This window comes from Ranitomeya imitator, chromosome 5 (assembly GCF_032444005.1).
Source record: "Ranitomeya imitator isolate aRanImi1 chromosome 5, aRanImi1.pri, whole genome shotgun sequence".
NCBI lineage: Eukaryota > Metazoa > Chordata > Amphibia > Anura > Dendrobatidae > Ranitomeya > Ranitomeya imitator.
In genome coordinates, this window is record NC_091286.1 from 713708333 (window position 1) to 713724375 (window position 16043).

Consider the following 16043-nt stretch of genomic DNA (forward strand, 5'->3'; position numbering starts at 1 on the left):
TTCCTCCCCCCATACACCTCAGCTCTCCTCCTCCTCCCCCATACACCTCAGCTCTCCTCCTCTTCCTTCCCCCATACACCTCAGCTCTCCTCCTCCCCCCCATACACCTCAGCTCTCCTCCTCCTCCCCCCCATACACCTCAGCTCTCCTCCTCCCCCCCATACACCTCAGCTCTCCTCCTCCCCCCATACACCTCAGCTCTCCTCTTCCCCCCATACACCTCAGCTCTCCTCCTCCTCCCCCCATACACCTCAGCTCTCCTCCTCCTCCCCCCATACACCTCCGCTCTCCTCCTCCTCCCCCCATACACCTCAGCTCTCCTCCTCTTCCTCCCCCCATACACCTCAGCTCTCCTCCTCTTCCTCCCCCCATACACCTCAGCTCTCTCCTCCCCCCATACACCTCAGCTCTCCTCCTCCCCCCATACACCTCAGCTCTCCTCCTCCCCCCATACACCTCAGCTCCCCTCCTCCTCCCCCATACACCTCAGCTCTCCTCCTCCTCCCCCCCATACACCTCAGCTCTCCTCCTCCTCCCCCCATACACCTCAGCTCTCCTCCTCTTCCTCCCCCCATACACCTCAGCTCTCCTCCTTTTCCTCCCCCCATACACCTCAGCTCTCCTCCTCCTCCCCCCATACACCTCAGCTCTCCTCCTCTTCCTTCCCCCATACACCTCAGCTCTCCTCCTCCTCCCCCATACACCTCAGCTCTCCTCCTCCTCCCCCCATACACCTCAGCTCTCCTCCTCCTCCCCCCATACACCTCAGCTCTCCTCCTCTTCCTTCCCCCATACACCTCAGCTCTCCTCCTCCTCCCCCCATACACCTCAGCTCTCCTCCTCCTCCCCCCATACACCTCAGCTCTCCTCCTCCTCCCCCCATACACCTCAGCTCTCCTCCTCCTCCCCCATACACCTCAGCTCTCCTCCTCCTCCCCCCATACACCTCAGCTCTCCTCCTCCCCCCATACACCTCAGCTCTCCTCCTCTTCCTCACCCCATACACCTCAGCTCTCCTCCTCTTCCTCCCCCCATACACCTCAGCTCTCCTCCTCCTCCCCCCATACACCTCAGCTATCCTCCTCCTGCCATACACCTCAGCTCTCCTCCTCCTCCCCCATACACCTCAGCTCTCCTCCTCCTCCCCCCATACACCTCAGCTCTCCTCCTCCTCCCCCATACACCTCAGCTATCCTCCTCCCCCCATACACCTTAGCTCTCCTCCTCCTCCCCCCATACACCTCAGCTCTCCTCCTCCTCCCCCCATACACCTCAGCTCTCCTCCTCCTCCCCCCATACACCTCAGCTCTCCTCCTCCTCCCCCCATACACCTCAGCTCTCCTCCTCCTCCTGCCATACACCTCAGCTCTCCTCCTCCTCCCCCATACACCTCAGCTCTCCTCCTCCTCCCCCCATACACCTCAGCTCTCCTCCTCCCCCCCATACACCTCAGCTCTCCTCCTCCCCCCATGCACCTCAGCTCTCCTCCTCCCCCCATACACCTCAGCTCCACTCCTCCCCCCCATACACCTCAGCTCTCCTCCTCCTCCATACACCTCAGCTCTCCTCCTCCCCCCATACACCTCAGTTCTCCTCCTCCCCCATACACCTCAGCTCTCCTCCTCCCTCTATACACCTCAGCTCTCCTCCCCCCATACACCTCAGCTCTCTCCTCCCCCCTCTATACACCTCAGCTCTCCTCCCCCATACACCTCAGCTCTCCTCCTCCCCCCATACACCTCAGCTCTCTCCTCCCCCCTCTATACACCTCAGCTCTCCTCCCCCATACACCTCAGCTCTCCTCCTCCCCCCATACACCTCAGCTCTCTCCTCCCCCCCATACACCTCAGCTCTCCTCCTCCCCCCATACACCTCAGCTCTCCTCCTCCCTCTATACACCTCAGCTCTCCTCCTCCTCCCCCCATACACCTCCTCTCTCCTCCTCCCCCCATACACCTCAGCTCTCTCCTCCCCCCTCTATATACCTCAGCTCTCCTCCTCCCCCCATACACCTCAGCTCTCCTCCTCCCCCCCATACACCTCAGCTCTCCTCCTCCCCCCCATACACCTCAGCTCTCCTCCTCCCCCCCATACACCTCAGCTCTCCTCCTCCTCCCCCCCATACACCTCAGCTCTCCTCCTCCCCCCCATACACCTCAGCTCTCCTCCTCCCCCCATACACCTCAGCTCTCCTCTTCCCCCCATACACCTCAGCTCTCCTCCCCCCATACACCTCAGCTCTCCTCCTCCCCATACACCTCAGCTCTCCTCCCCCCATACACCTCAGCTCTCCTCCCCCTCCCCCCCATACACCTCAGCTCTCCTCCTCCCCCCATACACCTCAGCTCTCCTCCTCCCCCCATACACCTCAGCTCTCCTCCTCCTCCCCCCATACACCTCAGCTCTCCTCCTCCTCCCCCCATACACCTCAGCTCTCCTCCTCCTCCCCCCATGCACCTCAGCTCTCCTCCTCCTCCCCCCATGCACCTCAGCTCTCCTCCTCTTCCTCCCCCCATACACCTCAGCTCTCCTCCCCCCATACACCTCAGCTCTCCTCCTCCTCCCCCCATACACCTCAGCTCTCCTCCTCTTCCTCCCCCCATACACCTCAGCTCTCCTCCTCCTCCCCCCATGCACCTCAGCTCTCCTCCTCCTCCCCCCATGCACCTCAGCTCTCCTCCTCTTCCTCCCCCCATACACTTCAGCTCTCCTCCTCCTCCCCCCATACACCTCAGCTCTCCTCCTCCTCCCCCCATACACCTCAGCTCTCCTCCTCCTCCCCCCATACACCTCAGCTCTCCTCCTCCTCCCCCCATGCACCTCAGCTCTCCTCCTCCTCCCCCCATGCACCTCAGCTCTCCTCATCTTCCTCCCCCCATACACCTCAGCTCTCCTCCTCCTCCCCCCATACACCTCAGCTCTCCTCCTCCTCCCCCCATACACCTCAGCTCTCCTCCTCCTCCCCCCATACACCTCAGCTCTCCTCCTCCTCCCCCATACACCTCAGCTCTCCTCCTCCTCCCCCCATACACCTCAGCTCTCCTCCTCCTCCTCCCATACACCTCAGCTCTCCTCCTCCTCCCCCCATACACCTCAGCTCTCCTCCTCCTCCTCCCATACACCTCAGCTCTCCTCCTCCTCACTTTCCGGCATGCTGCAAACAGCTTCTTGCCTTCTACTACAAATGAACGCCTGCAGCTGGGCCGAGTGACAGATCGCTATCACGTGACCATGTGACGTCAGAGGCCCCTCCTCTCTGGTAGTCAGCCTCCACCATCTTACTGCAGGACGGGTCTATCAGTGACGTCACTTCCTGCAAGCCCCGCCTTATCTCCGCCCATTATTGTCACGTGGTGCTGATGTCATCGCAGGTCCTTTAGCTGCTGCAGTGCGGTAGGTGCAGGTTGTTGTCTCTGGTGTCAGGGTTGTGGCTAAATCCCAGTCGGCTAAAGGACCTGGTCCTTCTGTGCACTGGGATTTAGGCTAGGTTCACACTAGCGTTGCGCCGCCCTGCGTCGGCGACGCAACGCGCGACGCATGTAAAAACGCGCGCAAACGCGCGCGCGTTTTGCGACGCGTGCGTCGTTTTTGACGAAAATCGGACGCACAGAAAATGCTACAATGTAGCGTTTTCTTGCGTCCGACGCTAGCGTCGGAAACGACGCACGTGGCGAAAAACGCCACCAAAACAACGCACGCGTCCCCTATGTTAAACATAGGGGCGCGTCGCCGCTGCGTCGCCGGCGCAACAGCGACGCACATTGGCGGAACGCCAATGTGAACGTAGCCTTAGCTTTCTCACACAGTCGCTATTTCCCAGTCAGCAGAGGGACCAGGTCCTTTAGTGACTTGGATTTATCCTGCTCTATATAAGATGCTAAATCCCAGTAGATAGAAGGACCCTTATTGTATAGATATATATGAATACTGGGATGTGATTTTTTTTGAGCCGCAGACTAAATATGACATCTGATCACACATTTATTTATATGTGACGATTATACGCAAGAATTTTCCCCTTAATCCCAGTGTGTACAATATTCTGCGCCAATCTCATCCGCGTCCCGTTTTATTTACTGGTGATCATTTTTGTAGATTACACGACCACAGATTTTTTTCAATGCATGCACCTAGGAGTGTTTTAACCGTCGGGCGATTTTCCGTTTTTTAATATTTTTTTTCCTGTCCATAACTTATTTTTCCATCCACATCGCCGTTGGGATTTTTTTTTTTATTTTGGCGGGACGTTCTTATTGATACCATTTTGGCGCGGATACCATGTTTTGATCACCTCTTATTTTATTGCAATGTTGCGGCAACCAAAAAAAAGTCATTATGGCGTTTCGAGTTTTTTTCTCTTTGTGCCGTTTACTGATCAGATTATTTTACATTTTGATTGGTCAGACCTTTCTGAACACGTCAATTCCAAATTTCCAATTTTTTTTTTTTTAAATGGAGCAAAAGTGATATTTTTTTTTTATATATTTTTATGATATATGATGCAACTATATCATGCGTTGTGAAGGGGTCAATTCTATAACTATTGGCCAAATGGACCAGGTCCTTCTGCCGACTTGGATTTAGCCGGCTCTCTGTGAGAAAGCTAAATCCCGGTCGGCTAAAGGACCAGGTCCCTGTGAGTGTTTTAATACTATAGGAGGCTAAAGGACCAGGTCCCTGTGAGTGTTTTAATACTATAGGAGGCTAAAGGACCAGGTCCCTGTGAGTGTTTTAATACTATAGGAGGCTAAAGGACCAGGTGCCTGTGAGTGTTTTAATACTATAGGAGGCTAAAGGACCAGGTCCCTGTGAGTGTTTTAATACTATAGGAGGCTAAAGGACCAGGTCCCTGTGAGTGTTTTAATACTATAGGAGGCTAAAGGACCAGGTGCCTGTGAGTGTTTTAATACTATAGGAGGCTAAAGGACCAGGTCCCTGTGAGTGTTTTAATACTATAGGAGGCTAAAGGACCAGGTCCCTGTGAGTGTTTTAATACTATAGGAGGCTAAAGGACCAGGTCCCTGTGAGTGTTTTAATACTATAGGAGGCTAAAGGACCAGGTGCCTGTGAGTGTTTTAATACTATAGGAGGCTAAAGGACCAGGTCCCTGTGAGTGTTTTAATACTATAGGAGGCTAAAGGACCAGGTCCCTGTGAGTGTTTTAATACTATAGGAGGCTAAAGGACCAGGTCCCTGTGAGTGTTTTAATACTATAGGAGGCTAAAGGACCAGGTGCCTGTGAGTGTTTTAATACTATAGGAGGCTAAAGGACCAGGTCCCTGTGAGTGTTTTAATACTATAGGAGGCTAAAGGACCAGGTCCCTGTGAGTGTTTTAATACTATAGGAGGCTAAAGGACCAGGTCCCTGTGAGTGTTTTAATACTATAGGAGGCTAAAGGACCAGGTCCCTGTGAGTGTTTTAATACTATAGGAGGCTAAAGGACCAGGTCCCTGTGAGTGTTTTAATACTATAGGAGGCTAAAGGACCAGGTGCCTGTGAGTGTTTTAATACTATAGGAGGCTAAAGGACCAGGTCCCTGTGAGTGTTTTAATACTATAGGAGGCTAAAGGACCAGGTCCCTGTGAGTGTTTTAATACTATAGGAGGCTAAAGGACCAGGTGCCTGTGAGTGTTTTAATACTATAGGAGGCTAAAGGACCAGGTCCTTCTGCCATCTTGAATTTAGCCTGCTCTCTGTGAGAAAGCTAAATCCCATTCGGCTAAGGCCTCTTTCTCACTTCCTTTTCTTGCAATCCGTCGCAATCCGTCATTTTGGGCAAAAACGGATCCTGCAAATGTTCTCGCAGGATGCGTTTTTTTAACCATAAACTTGTATTAGCGACTGATCGCGACGGATTGCCACACGTCGCGTCCGTCGTGCTACGGATCCGTCGTGTTTTGGCGGACCGTCGTCACAAAAAAATGTTCAATGTAACGTGTTTTTGTACATCTCGTCCGCCATTTTCGACCGCGCATGCGCGGCTGAAACTCCGCCCCCTCCTCCCCAGACTGCAGAATGGGCAGCGGATGCGTCGAAAAACTGTATCCGCTGCCCACGTCGTGCAAAACTTTCACAACGTCTGTCAGTACGTCGGCCCGACGCATTGCGACGAAAGATGATCTACTAGATCTAGCAGGCTAAAGGACCAGGTCCTTCTGCCAACTTGAATTTAGCCTGCTCACTGTGAGAAAGCTAAATCCAAGTGGGATAAAGGACCAGGTCTCTTGAAGTGGTTTAATACCAGACTTAGGCTAGGGTCACATTGCGTTATGTGACCGCGATTAATTGACTATGTTACACCGCGGCATAACGCGGTGTAACGTAGTCCGTTAACGCCGCCATAGCCTGTAATGGCGAACGCATCGCTAGCGCACGCCCACATTGGGCATGCGCTAGCGATGTGCCGTCATTTGAGTGTCGGACCGCGAACACTGCTTGCAGCGTTCGCGGTCCGTTCCTCGCTAGCGCAGATCGGGGATCTGCACTAGCGGGATCGGCTAATGCGATCCCTTTTGGGACATTGCGTTAGCGCAGTCCATAGCGCTATGCGCTAAACGGACTGCCCTAACGCAATGTGACCCTAGCCTTAGTAAGCTAAAACACCAGGTCCTTCTGCCCACTTAGATTTAGCTTGCTGTATGTAACAAATTCTAGTGGGCAACGCAGTCCAACAGTGATTCACCATCTGATGCACTGTAATGATTCCACTGGTTCACTGTCGGACTTCCGTACTGTAGTGTCCCTGTGTCACGCAGGGGGCAGTCCGGCAATCCAACCTACTACAATGTTTCCGCCAGGTTATGCGTATTGCTGGTCACTGTGCTCCTTGAGTTCACCTCAAGTGACAGTTGACAGCTCAGAGGGTTCTGTGATAACCGCAAACTGTAATCTCCAGTGACCTCACAGGTGGTGGCTTCCATGTCACCCTTAGGCCGTGGTCACACTCGGCGTAAGACAATACGGTCCGTAATTTACGGCCGTAATACGCAGAAAAGTCCCCAAAATAGTGGTCCATATCTCCTCCGTAGGCAGGGTGTGTCAGCGTATTTTGCGCATGGCATCCTCCGTATGTAATCCGTATGGCATCCGTACTGCGAGATTTTCTCGCAGGCTTGCAAAACCGACCTATGGACATACAATGGATCCATGTGCTCAAAAAATCGTAACAACATATATACTGTCTATATATATATATATATATATATATATATATATATATATATATATATATATATATATAGGTATATATATATATATATATATATATGTCAGTAGACACATATATGTATATATATTAATATTTCATCCAGCGCGAGATAGCAAAAGCCGGCAATTGAATTATCGGCTTTAAAGCTATCTCCTTCCTAAGCCCGACATGATATGAGACATGGTTTACATACAATGAATGAACAAAACGCACCAACCCATTTCCTCAGGTTACCAATGGGCCACATTCCAAGCTCAATATAAACATATTGACCATAAGGTAATAAACCCTAGTCACGAAGTGTATTCTTTAAGACAAAATCTTTATTTAACATACATAAAACAACATATAAATATTAAAACAGTGCCTCACAATCAGATGAAATACTACACCAAGGTGAACAGCGAACATCACAGGTATATAATCTTAAGTGTATTTTATAGTTACCTAGAAATCATCGGATAGATATTTCCTATTTCATATCTCCACCAGAGTAGTAAAGCCAGTGACTGAGGGCAGATAGTCCATGGTTATTGGCCCCCTCCCTGGCTAAAAACATCTGCCCCCAGAAAAGGCACATCTGGAAGATGAGCCTATTCTGGCACTTGGCCACTCTCTTCCCATTCCCGTGTAGCAGTGGGATATGGGGTAATGAAGGGTTAATGTCACCTTGCTATTGTAAGGTGACATTAAGCCAGATTAATAATGGAGAGGCGTCAATTATGACACCTATCCATTATTAATCCAATTGTATTAAATGGTTAAAACACACACATTATTACAAAGTCTTTTAATGAAATACAAACACAGGTTGTTGGAATATTTTATTATCCTGGTAATCCACCTGAAGACCCTCACTCTGTAACAAAGGAAAAATAAAAAACAACAATATCTCATACCTTCCGATGATCTGTCACGTCCCACGATGTAAATCCATCCGAAGGGGTTAAAATATTTTACAGGCAGGAGCTCTGCTATAATGCAGCTGTGCTCCTGCCTGTAAAACCCCAGCGAATGAATGGAAAGTAGGTCAATGACCTGTAGTTACCTTCATTCGCGGTGATGCGCCCTCTGCTGGTTGTCCTCATATGACCTCGAGGCTGGGAGAATATTCTGAAAAGTTCCCACGCTCGAGGTCATATGAGGACAACCAGCAGAAGTGTCTATCAGCCATAGGCCGGCGTCACACTCAGCGTAAGACAATGCGGTCCGTATATTATGGCCGTAATACGCTGAAATGTCCCCAAAATAGTGGTCCATAGCTCCTCCGTAGGCAGGGTGTTTCAGCGTTTTTTGCGCATGGCATCCTCCGTATGTAATCCGTATGGCATCTGTACTGCGTGTTTTTCTCACAGGCTTGCAAAACCGACATACGGCTATACAGGGGATCCATGTTTAAAAAACAAACAAAAAACATATATACTGTCTATATATATGTCAGTAGACACATACAGTATATGTATATATATATATATTAATATTTCATACAGCGCGAGATTGAATTACCGGCTTTAAAGCTATCACCGGCTTTTGCTATCTCCTTCCTAAACCCGACATGATATGAGACATGGTTACATACAGTAAACCATCTCATATCCCCATTTTTTTGCATATTCCACACTACTAAGGTTAGTAGTGTGTATATGCAAAATTTGGCCGTTCATATGAGGGCGCCCTCTGCTGGTTGTCCTCATATGAACTCGAGCCTGGGAGCTTTCTAGGAAAGTTCCCACGCTCCAGGAACAGCCAGCAGAGGGCGCCTCACCGCGAATGAAGGTAAATATAGGTCATTGACCTACTTTACCTTCATTCACCGGGGTTTTGCAGGCAGGAGCAGCGCTGCATTAGCAGAGCTCCTGGCTGCAAAATGTTTTAACCCCTTCAGATGGATTTACATTGTGGGACCTTACAGATCTTCGGAAGGTATGTATGTTGTTGGTTTATTATTTTTACTTTGTTACAGAGCGAGGGTCTTCAGATGGATTGAGCGTAGAATAAATTATTACAACAACCTTTGTTTTTATTTCAATGAAATAATTTTTAATAATGTGTGTTTTTTAACCCTTTACTAGTATTGGATTAATAATGGATAGGTGTCATAATTGACGCCTCTCCATTATTAATTTGGCTTAATGTCACCTTACAATAGCAAGGTGGCATTAACCCTTCATTACCCCATATCCCACCGCTACACGGGAATGGGAAGAGAGTGGCCAAGTGCCAGAATAGGGGCATCTTCCAGATGTGCCTTTTCTGGGGTGGCTGGGGTCAGATGTTTTTAGCCGGGGGGGGGGGGGGGGCAATAACCATGGTCCCTCTCCAGGCTATTAATATCTGCCCTCAGTCACTGGCTTTACTACTCGGGCGGAGAAAATTGCATGGGGGCCCACGACAATTTTTTCCGCAATTTTACCCTTTAATTTAATAGATAGAGCCCCCAAATTTTACACCAAGACACTTCTTACATTACTAAAGAGGAATATGTAATAAAAGAAGAGATATGAGATGGTTTACTGTATGTAATCATGTCTCATATCATGTCGGGTTGGGGAAGGAGATAGGAAAAGCCGGCAATTGAATTACCGGCTTTTCTGCTATCTAGCGCTGCATGAAATTATATATATATATATATATATATATATATATATATGTGTCTCACTGACATATATATATATACCTATACTATGTATAGACATTTATTTTAGCTATTCTATTCTAACCTGTCAGTGTGATTTAACTGTACACCGCACTGAATTGCCGGCTTTTCTCTATCTGACACCGCTGCGTCTTTCTCGCAAGACACACTGTTGGTCCGTGTGTAATCCGTATTTTTCTCGCCCCCATAGACTTTCATTGGCGATTTTTTTTTTTGCGCAATACGCTGACAAACGCAGCATGCTGCGATTTTCTACGGCCGTAAAAGACCGTATAATACGAATCTATAAAATACGGCAGATAGGAGCAGGGGCATAGAGAATCATTGTACCGTGTGCAATCCGTATTTTCTACACCTCTCATACATCCGTAAAACTCGCTAGTGTGACGCCGGCCTAACTCTCGACTCTGCCCTGTCCATCAAACCGCACGTCCAAACTCTTGCCACCTCCCGTCGCCTCCAACTCAAACATATTGCCAGAATCCGTCCCTTCCTCTGCCCTCAATCTACTAAAACGCTTGTGCATGCCCTCATCATCTCTTGCCTCAACTACTGCAACACCCTCCTCTGTGGCCTCCCTGCTAACTCTCTTGCACCACTCCAGTCTGTCCTCAACTCTGCTGCCCGGCTAATCCACCTCTCTCCTCCCCTCTGCAAATCCCTCCACTGGCTCCCAATTCCCCAACGAATCCAGTTCAAACTACTAACACTGACCTACAAAACCATCCACAACCTGTCCCCTCCCTATATCTCTGAACTATTCTCCCAATATCTTCCCTCACGTAATCTTCGATCCTCCCAAGACCTCCTACTCTCCTCCACACTTATTCATTCCTCACACAACCGCCTCCAAGATTTCTCCCCAATATCCCCCATCCTCTGGAATTCAACACCTCAACACGTCTGATTAGCCACTAGTGCCACCACCCTCGGATCCTTCAGACAGAACCTGAAAACCCATCTCTTCAGGAAAGCCTACAGCCTGCAATAACCATTCTGCCGCCTCCCCACCACCAGAGCTGCTGCACCCCCGACCTTCTGTCTCTTTCCCATTATCCCATAGAACATAAATCCGCAAGGACAGGGTCCTCTCCCCTCTGTACCCGTCTGTCATTGTAAATTTGTTCACTGTAAATGATATCTATAACCCTGTATGTAACCCCTTTCTCATTGACAGCACCATGGAATTAATAATGCTATATAAATAATAATTCATGCCAGGCTGCCCAGAGGCAAAGACAAACTGTCCTTTGTGGGAGGTGTATGGTCTATGTCCTCCCTGCCATGCTCCAGTGATGCCCGTGAGCTACTTTGAGTGCCACCCTGTTGTGTTCACGACATGGTGAAGTGTTGTTCCACAGAACTACTCACCCGTGCGTGCTGCAGCTGAAACTCCAGTATTGCTTCTGCTCGCACAGCCTCTACAGCGTATTCACCTTTTGAGTTCCACCTTGTTGATGTCACATATGAGGCGCTGAGCGAGAAGGCAGAAGTGACGCTGCAGCGCAGACCGTCGAGCAGCTGCAGGGTGTGAACGCCATAATCATGCACAGACGACCTCTCACATATGGGTAATTTTTAAGAAAGATTTGCACCACTAAACTTGACACATGTGCCAGGCAAGGGATGTGGTCAAACCAGCTAGGCCTAGAGGTGCTACCAGATTCCGCCCGTTATTGCACACCACCAGGCCTGGATTTAGGTCCAGCAGCACCAACCACTCATCAGTCTCGTTTATTCCTTGTCCACAGCTCTTGAGCAGTATGGAACTTGTCCCCCAAAATGATGAGTTTGAGAACAGCCTACTGTCTTTTCCCCCTGGCTGTGTTGAAGTTGCAGGTGCAAGTCTTACTGCTAGGTGATGGAGTAAGCGGAGTAGGCCACATGGGCAGAGCAATGTCCAACAATAGATGTAGGACATGCGCTTGGACGCCTTCCTCCTCTGTCCCAGCTGCCACATTTACCCAGTGTGCAGATAGGGAGATGTAACGTCCCTGCCAATACTTACTGGTCCACGTATCGGTAGTTATCTGGACTGTGCCACTGATGGCGTTGCACAGTGCACACCTGATTTTGGTTGCAACGTGTGTGCTGGGCAGGGATGGCCAACTTGAAACATTAGTGGTGGATGGGAACCACGTACTTAGCAACAGCCACCACCATCATTTATTTAAAATGTTTTTTCTCCATCAGCTGGAATGGCAGTGTTTCAAAGGCCAGGAATTGGTAAATGCTGTTATTCAGGACCAGGGCCTGTGGGCGGGTAGTGGGGTATTTCCTCTTTCTCTATGGGGTTTGGGTGATGGAGAGATGAACACTTCAATGGGACAGGGTGGAGATGCTTGGTGACACTGCTGGTGGTGCTGGTGCCGTCACATCCTGTCTTTGCGGGTAGGCTGTTGTTCGTGAGCTGGATGAAGAGGTCAAGACAGCAGCAGAAGAGGAAGCAGGAGGAAAGCTCACATCTGTCATGCTTTTTTTTTTTAAGGTGTCTACTCTACTGCTGCTCGTACTTAGAACTCAGATGCAGGTGGTGCTCAGGTTAAGAAAATGTTAAAAAAAAAAAAAAAAAAAAAAAAAATCAGAAGAGACTGCTTCATGACTTTGGGCTGATACTGCTTGGCCGATTTGCAAAGGGGTGAGGTGGTAGAAAGATGCCCACGGTCCTCAGGTGAAAACTGCGCTTTCAGCAGTGGACCCAGTGGAAGGAACTAGAGGCGCTCTCAGCCATCATAGATGAGGAGGTTTTATTGTCCTGTGATTTAGGTCTGATCCAGGGTTGTGAAGTCTCCAGGAGGTCTGAGGGAAAAGCCGGATTACGTACCAGTAATGCTCTTTTAATGAGTCCACGACAGCACCCCACATGAGAGAGAGGGATCCGCCCATAGGAACAGGAAACCTACAGAATAAAAGGAGGCGGTCCCCTCTCCTCCTCAGTTTAGTTACAGAGTATAAAAAGGGGAACCGCAAAAGTGTTAGTATTCATTCTTATTCAGTCACATAAATTTCTTAACGCTATACAACCATTATTTGTGACCTTAAAGGAAAGAGCTGTGCATAATTTAGGGAGGGTAATACATGGGTGCTGTCGTGGACTCATTAAAAGAGCATTACCGGTACGTAATCCGGCTTTTTACCCTTCGCCACGACAGCACCCCACATGAGAGATTTTCAGAGAGTCATTATTTGGGTGGGATTACTGTATTAAGAACAGCTCTACCAATGGTCAGATCAGAAGACGTGGACAGATCAAGTCTATAATGGTTGTAGAAGGTAGAAGGTGTAGACCAAGTTGCAGCCTTACATATTAAATGGATCGGTACATCTGCTTGTTCCGCCCAGGAGGAAGCCATGGCTCGTGTTGAGTGCGCTTTTATACCCACTGGAGGAATCTCGCCTTTTGACGTATAGGCCAAGCAGATAGCCTCTCTGATCCACCGAGATATGGTAGCTCTCGTGACCCCATGTCCTTTCTTGTGGCCCTGAAAGGAGATAAACAGAGCCCTACTCTCCCTCCATGTCTGACACCTTTCTATATAAGTCAGGATGGCTCTTCTGACATCTAAGGTGTGGAACTTATGATGTTCTGGAGTTACAGGTGAATCAAAAAAGGAAGGGAGAAATATTTCTTGTGACCTGTGGTAGGTGGACGCTACCTTAGGGAGGTATGAGGGGTCTGGTTTCAGGACTATCCGATCATGAAATATCAGTAAGAAAGGTGGGTCTACTGATAGGGCCTGGATGTCACTAACCCGTCTAGCTGAGGTTAGGGCTACTAGTAAGGCTACTTTATATGTTAGGATTTTTAAAGGTATTGAATCTAATGGTTCAAATGGAGAGCTTGTTAAGGCCTCTAATACTAGATTTAAATCCCACGGAGGTAGACGGGGAATATGGACCGGTTTACTACGTTCACAAGATTTTATGAATCTGGAGATCCACCTATTAGCTGCTATATTGCATCCATATAGGGCTCCTAATGCCGAGACCTGAACTCTTAAGGTATTTACAGATAGTCCTAACTCTCGGCCTTTTTGCAAGAACTCTAGGATAGGTGTGAGTGGAACTTGCTTAGTGAACGGTACCGTGTAGAAGTCTAAAAATTTATTCCATACCCTACTATATATTAGGGTGGTAGATCTTTTCCTGCTCAATAAGAGGGTGTTTACTAGTTCTGTTGAGAACCCTCTGGAACTTAATAGTTGCCTCTCAAATTCCACGCCGTCAAGTGAAGACCTTTCACTTGCGGGTGGAAATAGGGGCCTTGGTACAGCAGCTCCTTGTCTGATGGGAGGATCCAAGGATCGCATAGGCACATGGTCTGGAGACAAGAGAACCATGGTCTTTTCGGCCAGAATGGTGCAATGAGGATTACTCTTGCCTGTTCCCTCCTGATCTTTCTGATCACTAGAGGAATCAGAGACATTGGAGGAAAGGCATATGCCAGTCTGAACCGCCAAGGATGGTGGAGAGAGTCCAACATATCTGGGTGATCCCTGGTGTTCAGGGAAGCGAACCTTTGTACTTGCCGGTTGTCTCTTGTGGCAAATAGGTCGATTTGTGGTATCCCCCATGCTTCTGTTATCCTTCTGAATATGGATTTGTTTAAGGTCCATTCTCCTTGACGCAACTCGTTTCTGCTGAGGTAGTCTGCCCTGATGTTCTCTACACCTTTGATGTGCAGGGCTGTTAAGGATGTTAGATGAGCCTCTGCCAGCTGAAAGATGTTTGCAGCTATGGTCATCAGACTTCCTGACTTTGTACCACCCTGACGGTTCAAGTATGCCACTGCGGTGGAATTGTCTGAGTAAATTCTTACATTTGTTCCATGAATCTGCGGAAGAAAATGATATAAGGCACATTCTATTGCTTTTAACTCCTTCCAGTTGGAGGAACATATTAATTCTGTCTGATCCCAAGTATTTTGGGCCAGATTGTCTTCCATATGTGCTCCCCACCCAATAGGGCTGGCGTCGGTGGTAATTATTTTAGACGGGTCTATTATCCATGGCACACCCCGTGATAGGTGGTCCATGTCTAGCCACCAGGATAGCGATTCTAAGACATTACTGGAAAGAGTTATTCTACTTTCTAGATAACCGTCTTTCCCCTGAGCCGACAATACTTCGTACTGCAATTGACGGGTATGGAATTGTGCCCAAGGTACAGCAGGGATACATGATGATAATGACCCCAGTAAGGACATGGCCTTTCTTAGTGTCATGTAGGGTTTGCGTATTGCGTCTGATACCTTTGATTGTATAGTCAACCTCTTTGACTGAGGAAGAAAGCATTTCTGACTTACGGAGTCTAGCTGGATTCCTAGAAATGTCTGAACGGTTTCTGGATTCAGCCGAGATTTTTCGAAGTTGACGATCCAACCTAACTCCTGTAGGGACGAGATCGTATTAGATAAACAAGTTTTACATTGAAGTGCAGAGCTTCCTACCACTAGAAAGTCATCTAGGTAGGGTATTATCAAGGTATCTCGTTGGCGTAGATGAGCCATCACTTCTAGTATCACCTTAGTGAAGACGCGGGGAGCCATAGAAAGCCCAAATGGCATTGCAACATACTGAAAGTGACGAACCTTTCCCTCCAGGGTGACTGCTACCCTTAGGTACTGCTGATGTTCGGCATGTATGGGAAGATGGTAATAGGCGTCCTTTAAGTCTATTCCGGCCATGACACACCTAGGGAATAAGAGTTTTATGGTAGAACTAATGGATTCCATTTTGAAGGTATGATTACGCAGGAAAGAATTTAATTTTTTAAGATTTATGATGGTTCTAAATGAACCATCTGGTTTATTAATCAGGAATAAAGGGGAGTAGAACCCTTTCCCTTTTTGATCCTGGGGAACTTCTATCAGGACTTTTTTAGATAGAAGAGATAGGATCTCTGATTCCAGAGCCCTCTGTTGGTCCTGACCTTTTGGAGATGTTATTATGAAGGAATCCCAAGGGATTCGATCAAATTCTAATTTAAGGCCGTATTGCACAATGTCCAGAATCCACTGGCTGGATGTTATCTGTTCCCATTGGGGAAGAAAAAATTTTAATCTGCCGCCTACTTCCTGGTTAGCGGTATTTACGTCTCGGATTATGGGACCCGCTAAAAAAGGCACCTTTTTGCTTTGGGTCCTTCGACTCCCATCGCTCTTTGTTCAAGCGGCTTGT

At 48.6% G+C, this 16043-nt stretch overlaps 1 protein-coding gene across 1 annotated transcript in view; it reads left to right on the forward strand.

The window, feature by feature from the left end:
* The first annotated feature begins 3312 nt into the window (after positions 1-3312).
* The window catches only part of LOC138638935 (zinc finger protein 84-like), a 115810-nt gene continuing 103079 nt past the window's right edge, over positions 3313-16043 (forward strand). Inside the window, exon 1 of the mRNA XM_069728691.1 lies at positions 3313-3393. The gene's annotated coding sequence lies outside the window, so the exon portion shown is untranslated. The remainder of the gene's footprint in view (positions 3394-16043) is intronic.